This window comes from Pinus tabuliformis, chromosome 3_1 (genome assembly GCF_031772625.1).
Source record: "Pinus tabuliformis cultivar Carrire ecotype Pingquan chromosome 3_1, CPIR1, whole genome shotgun sequence".
NCBI lineage: Eukaryota > Viridiplantae > Streptophyta > Pinopsida > Pinales > Pinaceae > Pinus > Pinus tabuliformis.
Window position 1 is genome coordinate 572,500,538 of NC_142301.1, and position 22,549 is coordinate 572,523,086.

The following is a 22,549-nucleotide window of genomic DNA, read 5'->3' on the forward strand; positions in this document are numbered from 1 at the left end:
CCAAGCCCTTGGAACTTGTTTAAGACCATAGAGAGCCTTTTTCAGTCTACATACAAGATTTAGATCATTCCCAAGGATAAAACCATCTGGTTGTTCAATGTACACTTCTTCTTCTAAGTCCCCATTCAGAAAGGCTGATTTCACGTCCATTTGAAAAACTTTGAGCTTCTGAAAGCTTGAGAGAGCAAGGAACATTCAGATCACCTCAAGTCTAGCAACGGGAGCAACAGTTTCTTCAAAGTCTATTCTTTCTTGTTGAGCATACCCTTTACACACAAGTCTGGCCTTGTTTCTAATTACTTCCCCATTTTCATTCAACTTATTTTGGAGATCCATTTTGTCCCTATGACATTCTTATCTTTTGGTCTAGGAACCAACTCCCAAGTGTTGTTCTTTTCGATCTGCTCAAGTTCTTCATCCATTGCCTTGACCCAACATTCATCTTTGCATGCCTCTCTTACATTTTGTGGTTCAGTGGAGGAGAGAAATGCCAAATAGCTTGAGGCTTCTGCAATTGTTCTTCTTGTTTGTACACCTACTTCTTTCTGCCCCAAAATCTGAGATTCTGGGTGATTCTTCTGAACGTACCTAGATGGAGTCTTCTCTTCTATCCTTACTTGTTCCTCAAGTGCCTCTTGAGGTTCTTCTTCATCATTTGTATGATTTGGAGAGTAGTCTTCATCCTCTTCAATATTTTCATGATTTACTTGCCTAGGGATGTATCCTTTTTCATCAACCACTACATCAATGTTGTCAACAATTCTTCCAAGTCTTTTATTGTAACACTTATATGCTTTGCTATGGGGAGAATAACCAAGGAGAATGCCTTCATCTGCTCTAGGTACAAGTTTGCCAAGCTGTTCATCAGTGTTCTTGATATAGCATTTGCTCCCAAAAATTTTGAAATGCTTTATCGAAGGAGTCTCACCATATCAGAGCTCATGAGGACTTTGAGTGTTGTTCACTCGGACATTTGTTTTGTTGAGAATAACAACCGCAGCAAATGCAGATTCACCCCATAAGGTTGCGGGAGTCCCAGACTCATCAAGCATAGCATGAGCCATTTGTTGGACCATTCTATTCATCCTTTCCACCACTCCATTTTGCTGAGGAGTCCTAGCTGTAGAGAATTCCCTTCTTATTCCAAGTTCTTCACGGAAATCAAAAAATTCATTTGAGGTAAACTCCCCACCTCTATCGAACCTGAGGCACTTAATTTTGTGATTTGATTCATTTTCAGCCAAGGCTTTGAAAGATTTGAATTTTTCGAATGCTTCGTCCTTGTCTTTCATAAGTCCCAACCAAACCATCCTGGAGAAGTCGTCAATGAATAATATAAAGTATTCTTCTCCTTGAGGTGACCTTGTCCTAAATGGACCACAGACATCTGTATGGACTAGTTCAAGAGGCCTGCTGGCTGATCCTTCCTTCTCAGGGAATTTAGTTCTGGTTTTCTTACCAAACGGACATGATTTGTATATGTTGTTGTCTGGAATTTTGATACCTGGAAGACCACGAACTTCCTGATATTTGCATGCTTTCCTTATTTGTGAAAAGCTTAGATGCCCTAACCTCCAGTTCCATAACCAGTGTTCATAATCCTTGCTCAAATAGCATTGTTATTATCCTTCTTCAAATATGTATAAATTATTTAGAGTTCTTCTACTTTGATCGCTGTTTTTCCTGTATCAAGATCACGAACACTACATCCATTTGATAGAAATATTACCTCGGTTCCTTGATTGCACATCTGACTGACACTTAGAAGATTATGCTTCAAGCCATCAACATACAAAACATTTCCAGCTTTGACCTTTTCTTTCAAATGAGCAGCGCCTTTTCCTTTTATGACTGCAGGGGTATCATTTCCAAAAGAGACTTTCTTTCCCTTTTCTAAAACACTATATGATTCAAGTTTTTCTTTATCACTTGTCATATGCTTCGAACATCCACTGTTGATGTACCATAGATTTTCCTATCCTTCTGCATAAAAAGCTATCCCACATCTTTCTGGTTGTGGTTCCTTCATTCTCCATGTTCTGTTATTTGGGGTTTGTTCCTTCTGAGTTGTCTTCCGAACCCTGCTCCTGCATTCAGACTCTTCATGAACGAAGTTATTACAAATAGAACATTCAACTTCACTTTCAAGGGCGGAAAAATTGTTATAGGTCCTCTTCGTGATTCTAGACATACTTCTTTGTTTTTGAGCTTCTCTAGTCATGATTGTCTTATAGGCAACACATTGAGCTGCTTTGTGACCAAAGTTAAGGCAAGAGAAACATTGCCCATTGAAGAAACTTCTGCGATTATCAAATCTATCATCCAACTGATTGTAGTTTCTACCAACATCCATTCTTGAGGCAAATTGGGAAGATTTTACCTGTGGCTGGTTGTAGCTTTTGTTTGTCCTTAAGGTAGTTTGCCCCCGATTTTCTTGATAGTCTTTGTTCGTTCTTGAGGTAAACTGTCCCTGATTTACCTTATGATTTCTATTATGCCTTTGCTCGCTCCTCCTTGCTGCATCAAGATAAATTTTGGAGGTGGATGCTTGAGATGCTTCTCCATTATATCCCAGACCTGTCTTGATTAGTGGAGAACGCTGCACATTGATAATCTCATCCAGAGTTTCAGATCCTTTAACAAATTTAAGATTAAGAGTTTTTGTTTTCTCACTCTCTTTTCTAAGACCAACAATTTCACATTCCAATTTTTCAAGACGTTTTTCCCTTTCAGCCAGTTGACATTGCAGAGAATCAATAATCACATTTTTCTCTTCTAAGAAAATTTTGAGATTAGAAATCTCTTCATAAAAACCTTCTTCATCTATAGCATCCATGTAATCATCATCTTCAAAAGCCATTAAAAGTTTATAATCATTACCTCGTTCATATTCGTCACTATTTGAAAGTCCATCACTATCTTCATGAGTGTAATAGCTTTTCTTATTTGCATTTTGTGTCTTGTTCCATCTAATAGGTTCCTTCCCCTTGCCAATCTTATCCTTATGAGGACATTTGGCAGCATAGTGACCGACTCTTCCACAAGAAAAGAATTTGAAAGGTAACTTACCTCGGAATCGTCCAGCACCCCGTTGAAGATTTTTGACAAAATTTGATTCTTCTTCTTCTTCTGACCCGTGTCCTGACTCATAGTAATCTCCTTTGCTGAAAGCCTTGAAGGCAACTTCTCTCCTGTCTGATGGACCTCCTTTTCTCATTTCATAAGAAGTTAAAAGTCCATGCAGCTGTGACATTTTAAGGTTTTGTAGATTCTCCTTTTCTTCTATTGCAGAAACTTTAGATTCAAACCTAGGTGACAAAGATCTTAGAACTTTTTCAACCACAACAACCTCTTTTATTTCTTCACCCAAGTTTTTCATACAATTAACAATCTCATCTACAAGAAGAAAATAGTTAGCCACACTTTCATCATTGTACATTCTGATATCTTCATACTGAATTCCGAGGGTTTGAAGTTTTGCTCATTTTACCTGATCATATCCTTCATAGCTCAGTACAATCTTGTCCCATATTTCTTTTGCAGATTTAAACTACATAACCTTGACAAATTCTGATTGAGATAGGCATCCTAATAGAGTATTGACCGCCTTTTCATTTCTTTCATATTTCTTCTTCTCAGGCGTATCTGTAGGAGTTGCTGATGGAAAAGTATACCCTATTTCTATGATATCCCAGACTTCTGTACCAAGAGATTTAAGATAGGCAATAACTCTTACCTTCCAATATACGAAGTTTGTCCCATGAAAAATCGGTGGCCTGGTTGATGCTTCCCTCTCGTAGTTGCTCATGATGAATGATCTTCCTTCAAGTGATCAAGCTTCTTCTGAAGGACCTGCTCTAATACCAATTGTTGGAAATAATACTAAGAGGGGGCGGGGTGAATCAGTATTATCAAGCCAAATATTCCCTTTTCCTAATTCAGATGATATACGCTACTTCAGTTAATTAAACCCGCGTATATACGCAGCTATGTCGAAATAAAACCGCGTATACAATGCAAACTTATAATTTACTTTATCTGTCAAATGTTGATTGTTAATTTGTGTATCAGAATCAATTAACCAGTAACCAGGAACAGTAAAAACAGAGCAAAAGAAAATCACACGCAAGAACACAAGATATAAGGTGGAAACCCAATGTGGGTGAAAACCACCTACTGCAATTTGTCTCTATCTTCTTTGAATTAGAAACTTCTTTTACAATAGTATTGGTCCAGTCCTTTACCAGTACGCAGGTTGCAACCTGCAGAGAGCTACAACCCTCTCTCATTTTCCAGCTTCTCCTAGAAGGGAGCTACAACCCCCTTAGCTCTTGCACTAGCCAAGATACTAGTACGCAGCTGCTGGCCTACAGAGGGCTACAACCTTGTCTTTCTTTCAGGGACCATGTTTCATAAATTTTCAGACTGGATCCACAAATAACATCAATCAAGCATCAAGAATTTCTGCATCAACCAATCAACTTTTCACCAATCAAAACTGAATCAAAATAAACACTTTTCTTACGACTATACCCAGATCACAGTGACAGTAACCACACACCAAAACTGAACCCAGAACACTGCAGCAATCAACAGAAGCAGCTAGATCACAACTCAAAATATATACGCTACTTTAATAACCTGAAACCTGTGTACATACACTTTTGTTGTTAGAACAACCTGCGTATACACTCCTTCACTTCACTGAACCAGCATGTATACATGCCTTCTCTTTACTGAACCTGCGCACAGATCTATAAAAGATAATCCGCTCTTTCAGATATTCAAACACTAATTAACCCAGACTGTCAGACTTATAGATCAAGCAAGCGCCACATGTAACAGATCAAAATCATACAGAGATACTATCATTCAAACTTAAAGATTATGATCCATCAAGAGAACTTATCCTTCTCTTTGCGCTAAGGTTCCTCCTTCATTCAGATCTAGATCTGCACCATAACCAAATTACCAGTATTCTAGATTTAGCACTTTATCAGATATTCAACAATAATTCAGATGATACTTTTCCACATGATCTCCTTCATCTTTTATAGTTTTAGGCCTTCCACAATACCACGGTCCAAAACCATAATAAACCAATACCATTGATCCAATACCTGGGATCAACACTTCTGACGAGGTACCATGGTCCAAAGCCATAGGTTCAAATACCAAGGACTAACTACCACGGACCAAAGGTAAGTTCTCCACATATACATGCTTTTCCTTGCATGAAAGTGCATGTATGCGCATACGCACCTTTGAAACGTCTAACCCGCGTGTATATGCATCTTCATCTAGATGAAACTGTGTATATGTCTTTTCCTTCATTCTGAAAGCCTGAACTTAGATCTGTTACCAAAGAGAGTTGCCATGAAGGACAACACCTGTGCCATAGCTCCAATCTCATGCCATAATGTCAACAAATAGAGAATTTCATGCGATATAACATATATGAACCAAGGTTTTGAAAGGGAAAGGTTATATATGTGTGGTTTAAGGGTTTATAAAGTTTTAATGAAGGTTTCTACAGGGTGATAGAGTCCCGAGGAGAAGGATATAACATAAGACTTTAATAAATGGATAAATGAAGGTTTGAGGATTAATTTAACTCCCGACAGGAGGTTCAAGCAAGGTGATTGGTTATGATATAATAGGAACTATGGCTAAAAGGGCCTTCACCATGTATAATTGAAGATTTGACTCCTTTGTAAGTCAAATACCTGGGACATATGTATTTATGCATGTTTATGCTTACTGTGGGTATGTGCGAGGGTAACCCTGCATCATTTGTGGTATCAGAGCCAAATAAAGAAGCTTTGTGTGAAACATTTCTTTGAAAGAATTGAGAACAGAATATGTGTTAAAGTGTTTATGCAGGCGAGAGGAAGGATTAGATTCTAATCTAACAGAAGAAGGCACGTACAAGGGATGTGTAGCAGAACTTGTAGATGCAAGAGACGGAGGACAATCCATTCAAAGTACAGGTATAATGATGAAACAATATCGAGTTGAGATGTTGAAGGTGAGGTAATATGTTCTGTTTTAAATTGAGAATGCGTGTTTGTACACTAATGCATAGGTGACAACAAGAGAAGCTGTGAGAGGAGAACAAGATGTGTCCTTGAAGGGAGAGTAAGGAAAAAACTATGATAGAGAAGTGGCAGTGAACTTGAAGAATCCAACAAGAGATTGGACAGAGAGGACAGCTGAAGTGTTCTCAAGAGAGAGTGAGAGATTGTAGAAGCCTAGAAGGAGAAAAGGTGTTTCCCAAGAGGAGGTTCCAGACAGAGGACCCATGCTTACCAAAAGACTGAGTGAGGAGAGCTTAGTGAGGTAAGATTGTAGCGAGGAGGACTAGCTATTGCAGAGGCTTATTGCAGATGAGTGAGGAGCTCATGAAGGAAAACGAGAAGAAGATGACTACTGATAGCCATAATAGAGGTTCAGAGAGAAGCCACAGTAGAAGAAAGATGAAGAAAGAGGATGCCAAGGAAAATGGCAAGAGGATGAGTTAAGAGCAAATTGACAAAGAGATTTCAGAGTTAAAAGAACAACTCGATGCATTAAGAATAATACTATAGGAAAACCAGAGACTAGGTTGGGTCTTGAGGAAGAAACTAGTAAGTTGGCATAAGTTGACAACGAGGCTACAACAGAGGCAAGTAAGGTGGCTGATGGAAAAACTCAAAGACGCTGAGTTGGAGATGGAAGAGTCCATTTGTGAAATAGAATAAGGAGAATTTCTGGGAGAGAGTGAAGATGAAGACTTGAAGATTGAAACTTCAAGTGAGGGCAAAGGGTCACATGGTTTTAAATCTGACAATTTGTGTGTGTTTGTAGGTGAAACATGTAATGAAAGACAATTTATTGATATTGTCATAAAGGAGAAAGAAGACAAACATAATCTAAATTATGTTTTGGAAGAAGATGATATAGATAGGTCTCATATGCAGTTGGGGAAAAATATCAAGCAACCAAGTGAAGGGATTGAGGAGATTGAAGAAGAGACCATCAAAGAATTTCTAAATCATATGAAGGATTTAGAACAGCAAGGAGATATGATGGTTGAAACATCAAGTGGGACCATAGGGTCTTATGTTTTTAAGACTGATAGTTTGTCTACGTATGCAAAACAAATTCAAGAGAATGTTAATGCATATGGTGAGACAAGGATAGCTCTTAGAGAAGATAAACAACAAGAGACTGAAGGCAAACTTGAAGAAGAGACTATGTTAGCTGAAAACATAGTAAAGGATCATCAATTCACCATGATGATAGGCACAATGGAAATAGCCATGGAGGCTGTTGAAACAGTCGGTGAAGAAGAAGGACATCTATTAAAAGATGTTAAGAAGGAAGAACCCTATGCAAAGGATTTAACCTCAGGAGAAGGAACACTAACAAAGGAGTGTTATTCATAAGATAAACAATATTTTGAAGTTGTCAGAAGTATGGAGAAGTATCTTTCAGGAGATAAAAACTCTAAAGTAAAAGAAGATGGAGAATGTCTCTTAGATGAGAGAATAAGTGATATATTGCAGTAGAAATAATTTAACAATGCATGGATGTGTGAAACTGTGACAACACAGGAACAAGTTCTTGTGGAAGAAGGAGATGAAGTTCAGTTTGAGTAGCTAACATGTAAAACAATAGTTGAAACTGTTGAACCTTATGATTTACAAACTAATAATTTGTGTATAAATGCTGGAAACATAAGTAATGACGAAATACTTATGGAGTGTCACAAAGAAATTGCATTTCTGGAATATTTGCTGAGAAATTTAGAGTATGACAGTGTGAATACAGAAGAAGAAGTTCACTACAGTTAACAACAGAAGGAAGACATCATTATAGAAGATGATGTGGAAGAGAGAGTAATGGGCAATCTCATGAATTCCTTTGAGAATTGAAATCATCATACTGATGCGCTGACAAAGGAGGAAGAAACAGAGTAGCAAACTAAATTGTTGCCAAAGGAAGATAAGGCACAAAAGCCTTATGTCTTTGATTTTAATAAGTGTTTTGTGAGTGTAGGTTTAGTTGCAGATGCTGGAGGAGATTTGGCACAGATGAACAACAAAATAAAGATGAGAGAAGAAGATTTTGTGGAAGAATTCAGTCCATGGAACAGAGATGCTCAATTGCTGGAGAGAATGCTGGACAATCATGATTCAATACAAGAAGAGATAATCATGAAATAGGGTAAGGATGATAGGGAGGTAGTCATCATAGAAGTCATCATAGCAAGAAAAGAAAAAGTTGGAGAAAGCAGAACAAAAGAAGAAGAAAAAGTAAACCAGTAGCTATAAAGTGGAAGTAACCAGCAGCAATTTGAAGAATTAGTAGACAATAGCAACAACCTGAAGCAAAGAGAAAGAGGAAGAAGTAAGAAGCAGAATATGGACCAGTCCAAAGATGTACTCGAGACAGAGATTGAAGAAATGTGGCAACTAATGATGAAGCATTCCAAATGGAGGAAAATGGTAGCAACAAGAGGTATGATCAATTAGAGTTTGAATCTAATTGACAAAGAGAAGAAAATGGAGTAGAAGACAATAGAAGTACAACAAAAGCAAAGGAACAAGATATTTGGGTAGTTACAGAACAAATATGAGATCGAGAAAGACAAAGATCAGAAGAACATGATCAGGAGATCATGAATATTTTCTACTTTGGGAGTCTAATGCAGGAGCATTCAACCCAAGAGAAAATCATTGTAATTAAGTAGACATAGGGGGTCATGCATTTTTAGGAAGTTGGATTCCTAAGTGATGAATAAATGTGATATTAGGCTTTTGAGTGAATAGAATAGGAATAAATTAGACGTGTGAGATATCTTGTAAATACTCTCGAATAAGAGGGACATGAGTGGGCAATAATGACAAAAGAGTCTAAAGTCAATTAGGGATCTTAAAGCATTCCATGATTTGAGGAACTAAGGAGAGATTTTAGGAATTAATTGAAGTAGAAGTGGACAAAGGATTTAGGATTCATTTCAATAGATTTAGGAGTTAAACCAGGATGAGTTCAACAGAACTCATTGGCATATATGTAAGCCTACAGGCAGAGTAAAAAAAGGAGGCCACAATATTGAAGAATAGGTCTATGCAAGATAGAGAAGTCTCGAATGTAATCAACTGTTTATATGTTTATATACAGAGGAATTCAATTCTAAGTGTGCAAATGTATTAATCGAGTGCTTTATGATTGATTACTGTGTGAACTCGTAGGTTTTGTAACAGAGGTTGCAGACAAAGTCGAGGCGGAGTATAGAGGAGAAGCACGAGCCAAGATATTCGTAATGGATCTTTCAATCCATTCAAAAGATCAAGTAAAGTCCATAGGCAGTGACAGAAATCACAGAAATCAAGCTTAGGAGGAAGTCGCAGCAGAAACGGTGAAGGAGTCGAACCTTTGAAGAGGAGCTAAACCATGGAATATTTGAAGACTTAGCGTAAAAAACTAAGTAAAAAGGAAGAGCAAGAAGGGAAGTATCATTACTCAGCAACAGTTGGATCTGGAGGATCAATGGTCGAGATGATGTTGTTGAGTAGCAAGTGGAATATCGCATTACTGGAGTTATATTATATAGTTTTGGGCTGCAAGCAAAAATCCCAACTTACATTGAAAATGAGTGCAAAACATAGTCGGATTTGAAATCCAAAATTAAAATTTTATATACAGGACCCTAGACCTTATCAAGTCCGTGAGGCAAGATCTCATCGGCAAAGTTTAATGAAGGAAGGCGGCGTTTATGTAAGAAAGTGGATTTCGGGCAACAAAGAAACCATAAGCGGTATTCATCCGCTTGGCTCCAATTCCATTAATCGGAGGACACGTAGCACAAGGATGTGGGAGAAAATCATGTATCGGGTGGTTAAATCCCATGCTCATCATCTACTAAAAGTAAATAGCAACCGTTAGATTTAAAGGATGAAGATCGATGGCAGAGGGTCGTCATTGACTTTTGTTGATCAGGTAAATCGGCAATCAGAGAAGGAAAGTATTGGAAGTTGAAGTGGAAAGGCTCAATGGAGGTGGACCCGACGATAACTATAGTCGCAGGTGTATTGTTTTTTAGATCCGCTTATGGGCGACGGAGTGGAGTTTTAATGTAATTCCTTTGTATTATATAAAGTGCATGGCCGAGTCTCTTAATGCAAAAGTGGCGTTAAGGATTCTGATAGTCGCATATCAGAGTCGGAGAGGTGATGATATATATATATATAGATAGATATATATATATATATATATATATATATATATATATATATATATATATATATATATATATATATATATATATATATATATATAGATATATATATGGTGTGCACGCGAAGCAACAGATTGCCATCAAAGATAAAGGTGGTGTCTCAGGATCTGTGCAGAAGTCGTACGAAAGGCAGAAAAAGGTGTGTTATGCACATAATTCCTTTATAAAAGGGTTTAGAAGGAAAATAGTGCCGATAGAGCATTTCATGCGATATAACATATATGAACCAAGGTTTTGAAAGGGAAAGGTTATATATGTGGGGTGTAGGGGTTTATAAAGTTTTAACGAAGGTTTCTATGGGGTGATAGAGTCCTAATAAGAAGGATATAACAGAAGACTTTAATAAATGGATAAATGAAGGCTTGAGGATTAATTTAACTCCCGATAGGAGGTTTAAGCAGGGTGATTGGTTCTGATATAAAAGGAACTATGGCTAAAAGGGCCTTAACCATGTATGGTTGAAGATTTGACTCTTTTGTGAGTCAAATACCTGGGACAGATGTACTTATGCATGTTTATGCTTACTGTGGGTATGTGTGGGGGTAACCTTGCATCACATAACCAAAGAAAATTCTTACTAATTTTTGTGTTGTAGGTGGCATTAAATTCACAATGACTTGTATTTTTACTGGTTCCACCTTAATTCCTGATGAAGAAACATGGTGCCCCAACACTATCCCTTCTGTTAACATCATGTAGCATTTTTCATTACTCAGGGATAGATTTTATCTATGCATCTTTTCAAAACTTTCTCAAGATTTTTCAAATAGTCGTCAAATGTGTTTCCATATACAACGAAATTGTCCATATAGACTTCTACACATTCATGGATCAGGCCAGCAAATATTGCAAAGACTGCTCTTTGGAAAGTAGTAGGTGGATTACATAACCCAAAAGGAAAAAAATTGTATGCATATTTCTCGATGGGAAAGTAAACGTTGTTTTTTCCTGGTCTGCCAATGCTATCATAATCTGGTTATACCCACTAAATCCATCTAGAAAAGCAAAGTATTTCTTCCTAGCTAATGAATCTAGTACCTGATCAATAAATGGTAGCGGGAAATGATATTTTAATGTAGCTTTGTTCCATTCCCTGTAATCTACAAATATCCTCCACTTCCCATTTTTCTTTGGCACTATTACTAATGGAGAAACCCATTGGCTATCAAAAATAGGATAGATGAATCCAACTTGTAACAATTTATGTAATTCTTCTTTCACTATTTCCTTCATCATGGGGTTCATCCTCCTTTGAGGCTGCCTTACTGGTTTGATATGATCATTAGTATAGATGTGGTGGATACATGTGTTGGGATGAATCCCTTGCATGTCTGTGTAATCCTAGGAAAAAGATTTTGAATATTTCTTTAACAATGTTATTACCTCTTGTTCTTGCGATGATTGTAAGTTATTACCAATATTCAAATGTTTTCTAGGATAAATCTCAATATTTTTAGTTTTTGAATTGGTAATTGTGTTAACAGGAAAAATATTGTGAATGAATCTTGCAATGATTGAATTGTGCAGGTTTCCTGAAAACAGTGATTCAAAATATTACTTGCAGCTTCATACTGGGTTACTCTAAGCTGCTCGGAAATATCCAGTTCTGAGATGAAAAGATCTAATAGATCTTCATTCTCCTCTTCTTCTCTAAGGTCAAAGACTTGGTTAATACTAAGAACTGATTTAGTTTTTTGTTTTTCTTGTCCTTCAATCCATGATAATAAAGAAGGTTCTTGTGTTGGAGAATAAAGTGTGATGTGCTTTCCTTCATCCCCGTGTGCAATAATCATACTTTCCGATCTACATACTATAAAGGCATCAACAGTGGCTAACCACAGTCTGCCTAAGGGTAGAGGATATCCTCCTAAGTTTGTTTTTGACTGCAAAATGAAGAAGTCTACACGATACTCCCATGAATCTAGAGAGACTATGATATCTTCTAATATTCCTTCTAGTACAACCTTAGATCTATCTGCTGACTCTAAAATGGAAGTAGTAGATCTAATATTGTTTAAGTTTAAATGTTTCATGGTCTCTATAGTCATAACGTTTATAGCTTCTCCCAAATCTATTAAAGTGTTTGGAATTGAAAAATTATTAATTGAAATAGTAACCATAGGGATACCAGGGTCAATATATTTTTCGACTGTTGTCTTTGTAGACATGAGGCTAGCTAGTTTTCCAATGACTTGGATTGTAGTAGGATCCTTTTTCTTTTTACCAGTTTTCTTGATGCATAACTCCTTTATTGTTTTATCATAAATTGGAATTTCTTTTATTGCCTGTAACAAAGGAATTTTGACATATGCATTTTTCAATAGAACCAAAATATCAAATTCAGGAAGAGACATTTGAATGTTCTGCTCTACTAACCTCTCTGGATAGGGTGGTGTTTGAATAATTACAACTTTTCCTTTCTGACTTTGATTTTATAAATGTGATGTTTATGGTTGTTCTCCTTGTTCATCTAGCTCTTCCATGATTGGAGGAGAATTTTTATGTAGTACTTTCCCAGACCTTAAATGGACATCATTTGTGGGAAGAATGGAGTATGTTGGAAAATATGTTGTTTCTTCCACATTGTATGCAGGTTTATCCGTTTTGTTACTTGGATTTTCTAATTGCTTAGCTAGTAGTTGAGTTGGTCTAGGTTGGTTTGAAGGCAGCTAAAGCTGCTATGGTTGAGTTAGTAATGGTGCAACATTTTGTTGTGGAAATGGCATGGATTGTGGATACTGTTGAAACTATTGGTATGGAAATGGTTGTTGATATTGTTGCTGGTATTTTTGTTGGTATTGTTGAGGATACACTTATTGAGGTGGCTGGTTTCCATAACTATATCCTCTCCAACCTTGTGTAGGTTGGTTTTAATATTGTTGTGGAGGCTAGGCTTGCCACGACATTGGGGTATTCCAAGAATTTTGAGGAGGATACTCATAGTTTTGTTGAGGAAATTGCTAAGGAATTCTTGGCTGCCAAGGCCTTCTTTGTGCCACATAGTCAAAGCCTTCTGCCCTTGTACTTCTTCCATTGGATTCATTTGCAATTCTTTCAACTTTAGACAATTTTCTGTTGAATGGTTTTCTATGCAAAGGTCACATACCTAAATACTATCCAAAGGACATTCTCTTAATGGGTGTTTCTTCTGAAATTTGGGACAAAAGATTGCTAATATTTGCTCTTGTTATTTTTTTTTTGTTAGCTTTTAAAACATATACTTGTGTCTCTAATGTTCTTAGAAGATCATTTTTGAAGTTTTCCAGCAAGCTTCCTATCTCTGCTCTTGTTACCCCTCCTGCTACTGATTTTGAAGCTTTTGAACTAATATCTCTCCTTCTAAATTTTGATCTTCCTCTTGAATATTTTTAAAATAGATCTACAATTTCATGAAATGGCAAGTTTGAAATATCACCCTTTCCCATTACATTCAAAATGTCAAGATATTCATCTCTTATAAATTTGAGAAAGATTGTGTGGATGGTATCTGAGTTCAGAGAGTGTTGTTTAGATTTTTGAAGATTGTAAGAAAATATTTCCAAATATTCTTCTAAACTTTCATCTTCTTGTTGTGTCATTCTAAAAACATCCTTTTTTGAGTCCCTAGGCCTACAATAGGCTTGATATTTTTTAAGAAATATTTTCTTCATGTCATCCCAAGAAGTGATTGTACGTTCTCCTAAACCCATGAACCATTTTAATGTTGTTGCTTTTAAAGTAGTAGGAAAGAGGTGAAGCTTGTGTGTGTCATATGTGTATCCATAAGTTCTACACAAGATATCGAATTCAAACATAAATGAGTTATGATCTTCTATTGATAGTCCATAAAAGTTAGGCAATACAGAAGGTGGAATGCTTTTCATTTTCACTTCTTCTCCTAATATTGCACTTGTATCTAATATTGGAAAGCCAAAAGTAGCTTCATGATCATCAATATTTTCTTGTTCATTATCATTTAGTCTTTTGTTATCATACCTTGTTTTTCTTTCTTCTCCTCTCTTTCTATTAGATTCTCTTTTTGCATCTTCCTCTCTTTGTCTTCTCCATTCTCTCTGTTGTTTTCCATATTGAAGTCTTTGTTCTGGAGTGAGGATACTGGATCCTTGCCCTTCTTCCCTCATAATTTCAACTATTATAGAAACTTGAGATTCAAGTTGTTGCCTATTTTAGAAAATAGGTTGATTTATGGGTTCAAAATTGGGTTGATCTAGTTGTTTAACATTTTCCCTTGTTTCCTTTTGTTTTTCTAATGTTGGTGTTACTTTTGGAATTTGTTTTCTTTTTAATTCAAAGGCTAACAAGGTTTGTGTGTAAATTAAAGTTAATCTTTGTCCTCTAGTTCTTCTAGAGTTGGTTTACCAGCAATCAATGTAGTTAGTTCTGATGGTTGAATTTTTGGGGGGGTTTGCTTAATGAATCTACCTTTCTCTCTATCTCTTGGCATAAAGAAACATAACTAAAAGAAGCATAACATAACTAAATTTGTATTGTTTTTGTTTGTTGTTTTTTTTTTAGATTTTGTTTTTATCTTCTAATTGACAATGTTGATGAATTCTTCCCCAGCAACAGCACCAAAATGTTGGGCTAATTTATTGAATAAATTAACACAAGTATTTCATTATCAATCCAGGTTTGTAGAACATAGAAGCATGTCCAAAATGTATGGATATCAGATGTAGTCAAGGTTAGAAGATGAAATATAAAGAGTTGAGGAAATACATATTTTAAATATAAATCTAATTAAACAATTTATAATTCACTTAGGTAATATGTGTGAGATGAAGTGGGTCCTAACTTAGGAGAACCAGTTGTGTCCTTCTTCCAAAATATTACTTTATGAATAGAAATCGAAAACCGATAATTGACAATAGCTTAATATGTATAAATAAATAATGAAATAGGCTCCTAAATAAGGAGGTCCTTGCTATTCGTCATCACAAATTCATTCATCATAATGCCATTGTTAGAAAACTAAAAACTCGGAAAATTACCTGAAAGCAAGGAAGATGAATTTTAGTTTTTATTTATTAATATAATAGAAGGAGGGTTCAACTTGAACACTAGGTTGTCCCTTCACATAAAGATGATAAAAAAACTAAGATTCATCATCAAACATAAATCATCACACATCAAATCAAATAAACAAATCTGAAGCAAAACCAGTTTATGAAAATCATAATGCCATTGTTAGAAAACTAAAAACTCAGAAAATTACCTGAAAGCAAGGAAGATGAATTTTAGTTTTTATTTATTAATATAATAGAAGGAGGGTTCAACTTGAACACTAGGTTGTCCCTTCACATAAAGATGATAAAAAAACTAAGATTCATCATCAAACATAAATCATCACACATCAAATCAAATAAACAAATCTGAAGCAAAACCAGTTTATGAAAATTATAATGCCATTGTTAGAAAACTAAAAACTCAGAAAATTACCTGAAAGCAAGGAAGATGAATTTTAGTTTTTATTTATTAATATAATAGAAGGAGGGTTCAACTTGAACACTAGGTTGTCCCTTCACATAAAGATGATAAAAAAACTAAGATTCATCATCAAACATAAATCATCACACATCAAATCAAATAAAAAAATCTAAAGCAAAACCAGTTTATGAAAATCAAGCTAGATTAACCATGAAGTGTACCTAGCTTAGATTGGGGGCCCTCCACCCTTGCCTTGCACATTTGAAGAGATTATCAACTACTAAAATCTTAGTAAATTATCCACACCATTGAACAACAAAATGAAGGTAGAACAGGTTCCTCAAATTAACTCAAAGTATTCAGAAGTCTCAATATAAAATTATATAAATTCTACATACCATAAACCTTCAATGTTTTGGCTTAAATAGAAGAATATGAAGCAAAATAATCTAGAATATCTCTAAAAACTATATCTATCCATATCCCACCTATCCAAGTCGAACTCGTCCATCCTATCACTAAAAATATGGAAAATCCCATGAAATCATAAAACTTCCCTATTTCCTAGGGATTTCCTGAATGACTAGTCCTGTTTAACTAGCTTTTACTAGGCCTGTTTAAGCTTGGTTTGACCTAACCAATAGGAATTAGTTTCATACTAATTACCAAGATTTTCATAAATGTGTTTAGCTCGTGCCCAAGTGTCCTGCAAATATGACATCTTGGTAGCCATTACGAGAATTTCTGATTTTGTCCAAAAACGCACTTGAAATTCAATTTTCATAAAAACATCTAAATGAAAAATTAAATTTATATAACTGAATATGCATAAATACATCAAACTTGGGTGTATGTGATCACAAATGGATGGAAAATTTAGAACTTAAGTGTGTTTTCTTAAGCAAAATTGGACCGAAAACGAGGGCCAACACCCTAAAGCAAGGGGATGACCTACTTGTGTCAGAAATAAATGTTTACTTCACCACCTAATCACCATGCCTCTCTCCACCATGATTACCCCTGCATCCATGCAATGTCAGTTTCAAAAATATTACAGTTTTCAGAAGAAAGAAGGCCATACCTCTCACCTATATATCACTAGACCCCTTATCTACCATTAACAACAATCCTTATTCTCCAGAAGTGAAGGAATGACTAAAAATTTAAGGGAGAGGTAGCTACAAGACATCTTGTAGGTTTCCTATAGGAAATCCTATAGCATTCTGTACCACAAAACAAGATTCCACGGGTTCCAGTCATCTTCAGCATGGAGATCCTGATGTTAAAGAAGATCCTCTAGGGCTTAAAAGTAAAAACAAGCTCACTAGCATCACCATCCAGTACCTGCACATCAAAGAAAAAAACATCAAAGGAGGACAATAAAAGAAGAAAAAAGAAAAACACATGCAGCAAATACACAACAAGGACATCACTCTCCAACAAGCAGCATCAAGGCATCTTACCATAGGTATGTCATCTCGCTTAAACTCTCTCGTTAGCATAACATGATAAAAAAATGTAGATTTGTGAAAGAGTTGGTTTTATAAGCAAAGGTGGCCAGTTAACTTGGCCACCTTCGATGATTCAACGAGGAGAATACATTTAGTTCCGCACACACATGGCAACAGCGAAATGAGGAGAAAGAGGAGATGAGGCGAAAAGTGGTTAAGTTACGGATGACCGAAGTGGGAGATGATTACAAGGTAAGGAGTATGATGAAGTGGTAGTGGGTGCAACGGTCCAAGAGTGGGTGCTCGTACTTCGGTCACCAGCACACCATCCCACACAAATCACCTATATGAGGAAATAAAAATTGATTCCCATGCATAAGAGGCATTAGCAATCTTCAGGATAAATCGAAGCAAGCTTGCTCTCAGCCCTTGAAGTAATGTCTATAGGAAAGACAGTGAACAGTTTTACAACATAAGAGCACCTACAGGGTCCTACAGGAAAACCTACAGGATCCTACAGGAGATCCTACATGATATAGAAAAGTCATCTACAAGATTGGCAGTGAGTATTTTAGAAGGGAAAAACCAAAGGTTGGCTTCATCAAGTAGTGACAAGGAGGTAGGAGCTATACCTTCCCACATTTTCCAAGTTAAAAATATGGAAACAAACCTTATATTGTGTTAAGGAGATTGCAGTCTAGGGGAATTGTATAAAAAATTGTCATTTAAAATCTCTCACCCATTAGAATTTCGAATTAAACCTATACATGCCTCCATAATCATCAGAGGAAAAATGACAGGGGGATTTAACAAGAGGGAACCCACCAACATAGTGAGAATTTATCAGCACCCTCTTGTAGTAGAGATCTTCACAAGACACAATTGGATGGGTTTGTTTGAAAAAATGAGGGGATATGATGATGAGGTAGCCAGAGTCTTTATTCTCTCACTCATACCACTGACAGGACCCATGCCACTGTCGTGGTGAAAGGCCTCTCAGTAGAAATCATACCTGAAGTCATAGGAAGAATCACCACACTTCCTTTAGGGTTGCCTTAGAGAAAGGAACATAAGGGTAACAGCCAAATTGCAAATAAGAAATTATTTTTAGAAGGAGAGGAGGCAATGGAAGACAAAAATTGGATCAGAAGAGAAATCCTGTCATATCCTTGGGATGAAATTAGCCACCACTTCATTAAGTATATATCATGTGAAGGTAGGTACAATGTGGTATATGGATACCATTTCAAGCTTCTCCAAGAGCTGAGGTTTGGAGCAGAAACACCTCCTCAAAATAGACTAAGAATACCCTACTCTCTTCTTCAGTTAGTGATAAATATGAGAATCAAAGTGCATGAAGGAAAGCATCAACAACTAGCCCACCATGGGTTAATTAAACTTATCCTAGAAGATGACCTCCAAAACCTAAGACTCCCTATTACATGGAAAACTTTCAAAGACATGCAGACAGAGGGAGAAATAAAAACTATGGAATATGACAAAAGCCCCATTGCTAGTGAGAGGGATGAAGAGGAAACATAGATGGATGAAGAGGAAGAAAAGGAGGAGGAAGTTCATGAAGACATAGAAGCAGATGCAAAAGAGGAAGCTGGTGAACAAAGTGAGGAGCTGGAGGAAGAAGAAGAAGAGAAAGACAAGGATGAGAAGGAGAATGGAAAAGAGGACACAAAAGGCAAGGAATAACAAAGGTCTAAAACTTAAAGAAAACAATGGAAGGAATCACTAAGGGTATCTCCAGAACCCACTAAGAAAGAAGTAGCAGCTACCCTCACTACCCTAAGTACCCCTATCAAGCAAAAAGGGAAGAGACAAAGACAAACCCCATTGTAATTTAGGACAAGAAAAATTACAAGTATCAGACAAGGAAAACCTCAAACACCCACCAAAGTTCTTATTGTCATTGAAGACTCACCAAAAGAGAAAGAAACGATAGCTCCTCTTGTGAAAAATCAAGGAGAAGGATCATCAGGACAAGCCTCTCCAAAATCTCCCATCACTTATGTTAGGAGGCCTGTCACCAAGCCTACCTCATCCAAAGGTAAAGGTCTCCTACAGGAGACACAGAAGGACCTACAAGAACTAGAATCCATCCTACAAGAAACTTTGCTAAACCTACAGGAAACTCAGAAAATGGACCAAGAAGGGATCATGCAGCAAGAAACAAAGATGGAGGATCCAGAACTGAGGGAACCTAGTCCTCAACCCAACCATGACTCTTACTATAGGTTCATTGAATGGGTTAGGTTCATTCCACAAAATTTTTCCATCCCCTTATTCTGTGATCTTGAGAAAGAAAGGGCAAGAACACATAGGTGGATGCAAATTACCAAATCTAAAGGAGTGGAGGATATAGGCCACGTGGAGGATAAAGTAAACAAGATGGGCAGAGAACTAAGTAACCTAAGGGACAGAGAGGCAATGATGAAAGCTCAGTTGGAGGCAGAGAATGCATGGCTAAGGGCACAGTTACAAGAGAGAGAAATTCAATTGGCATCCATGGCTAGTTTATCTTTAGAGGTAATCTAGTACAGGATGCCAGCAATGTCTTATGCATTGTATCTTCAGGAACAATGGTTGCAGTTCCAAATTAAGACTTTTGCATAGAGAGGAACTATTCCCTTCCAACATCATAGACAATTCATTGATCACTATGATCAAAGCTCCTTGGAGGATAGAGCTAAAATGTCTAACTTTTACCTACACAACTTTGCCTTGACAGATCTAAATGTGTGGGACCCTAATTCAAAACTAGGGAACTTGCAATTGATGGCTTTGGCATCATGGATGAATCATGAGAAGGCAAGAGTTGTAGAGATGAATAAAGTAATGGAAAGGGAAGAGACATAACCCCTCATGATAAGAGCTGAGAAATCAAATCTAATGGCTATCATCAGCACCCACAACCTGATTGTAAATGTCCCTAAACTTGCACCTAGGTACCTTGCTACCCAAGAGCAAGCAGTCACACACTTTGAAGACATGTTCAGATTTTAAAGGGATGACATCATGCAAGATTTCCAAAGGATATGGAACACTTTTCCCTACATCTTGAAAATCAGAGAGTACCATTCTCCTCAAAGAATGAGAGAGGCACTAAACATAACATCCATGTACAAGCAATCTCTCCAAAGACTCAAAGTCAATTGGATTGGCTTGAGACTCAATCCACCACTACTTTTAGGAATGTTGGAAGGAAGGAAGGAAGAGAAAAAAAGAAAGTAGTGAGAGGAGATAGAGAGGAAGGCAGGATTCTATGCACAGGAAGAGGAAACTACAGCAGAAGCATGGGATGTTAGGGAGGCCACTAAAGAAATGAAAGACAAGGATATATATTGAGTTGCTCAGAGGATGAGCAACACTTTTAGTATGGGGTTGATGATGAGCCTCCTCATTGGGTAACCATATGGACCTTAATACATCCCCAAGCTTATTTAAATCAACTCTTCTAATAATTCCTTACATATTTTGATTAGATTTTGCTTAATGAGATGAGTAAAAGTGAGATGTTATGCCTATTGGACTAACGTGCATTGATTGCAGGTTTTTGAGAGAAAATCATGGCAATTTTGGCTAAATAAGGGAAAAATATCGAATGAGACAAGGAGTAGAGATTGTAGGAGATAGATAGTCCTCATTTACTCCTCACTCATTTGAATATTCCTCCATCAAATCACACTAGCTCGAAGTTACAAGCAGCTAAATCATGAAGATCAAAACATAGCCAAACTAGTGACAGTTAAAGAGCCAGTTCATCTTGACTTTCGGAGCTGAGCCTCCCTAGATTTAAGGAATTTGTTGGAGACTTTAGTTGCATAAATAATAAGGCCTAGAGCTTCATTAAGATTCAAATTTTCTATTAAAAACACTAAGCATTTTTCGAGTTCAAGACTTGTGGGAGACATTGTTATGTAATTTTCTAATTTGATGATGAGAATGAGAATTTCCTTGATCCAGCACTGAGTTGACTTAGAGTATTGAAGATCTTGGGTTAGGGACCAACCCTAGCAAAAAAGGCTCCTCTTCTTATATTTTTATGCTTAGCTGATTTCATAGATTAATGGTTGAATTGGCTTTAGCATTATTTCATTGTAAGTAGTTGTGGATTTGATTAGTTTTCTTCCATTTGTGCATTTCTTTAGCAGTAGCTTAGGAAGATAAAAGAATATCAAAAAATATGTTAGTAGGTATACCTAGCCTCATTCCTCCCTTCAAGGACAATGGTTTGAGGAAATAACTCCTATGCAACCCCAAAAAGACAGAATTATGTTTTCTCATGGAATTTAGGGTTTTCTGTTACTTAGGCCAGCATTTTACTAGTTTTAAAGAATAGGATTTAAGTGTCATTTTTGATATCTTCAGACTTGCATTAGATCTCACAAAGGTTTCACATTATTCTACAAGTTTTCCCATGCATGAAATAAGCAACTAGATAATGAAATTTTGTTTTTCTCTAATTCATTGAAAATCCTTCCTGTTTACATGATTCATGGATAAATGTTAGTGATTGATGCACTGCAAAAGTTTCAGTAGTACAGAGAGATTTAATGACCAAAAACCCCATCCTAACATCATCCCTCCATGATTATCAGTTTTTCCACTAAGTCCTTCACCAAAATCATCATTTCATAAGAATACTTCTTCAAGCTTGTTGAGCAAATCCAACCATCTCCCAAGCTCTATTTTGAGCTCTGAAGGCATCCTAGATACTCCCTTGCCTCATTTTACCCACCATTCACCTTCCCTAAGCCCTACACCACCTTCCAAATCCCTCCTCTTGCTCTCGGTTGTATCATGTAGGAATATAGGGGATCTTGTAGGAGCATTAGGACATCTTGTAGGAGGCATTAAGACATCCTGTAGGTTGACCTGTAGTGGCTTGTTTTGACGAAAAATTGTGGAAAGATCACCTAGAAATATAGGAGAAGACCCCTACTTACCTTCCAAGTCATCTGACCATTCACCATCATCGTTAATCCACCTACCACATCACCAAGAGAAATTTGTATTCACATTTTCACACAAAAAGACAAAAAGCAAAAAGAGTTATTTTGTTCATTTACATGCACAACAGTAGAATGTTTGGATGTTCCAAATTGCATAATTAGAAAAATAGGATTACACACATGTTAACTTATCATTCTTTAGAAGCAAAGCCTCTTAGAATTTAGTTAGATGAATGGTGTGTTTAAAAATTGATTTCAGTCTTTTTCTTACTACAATAGACCAGTTCATTTAGTGTAAATTTCCCTTTTCCCTAATTCGTAATAAAGCTTCTTATGAATCAATAGAAGGTTGGTTTGAGAAACCATAGTGGTATATCATCATATTAGTAGTGACAAAGAGCAGACCCATTGAATCTACTTGTGTA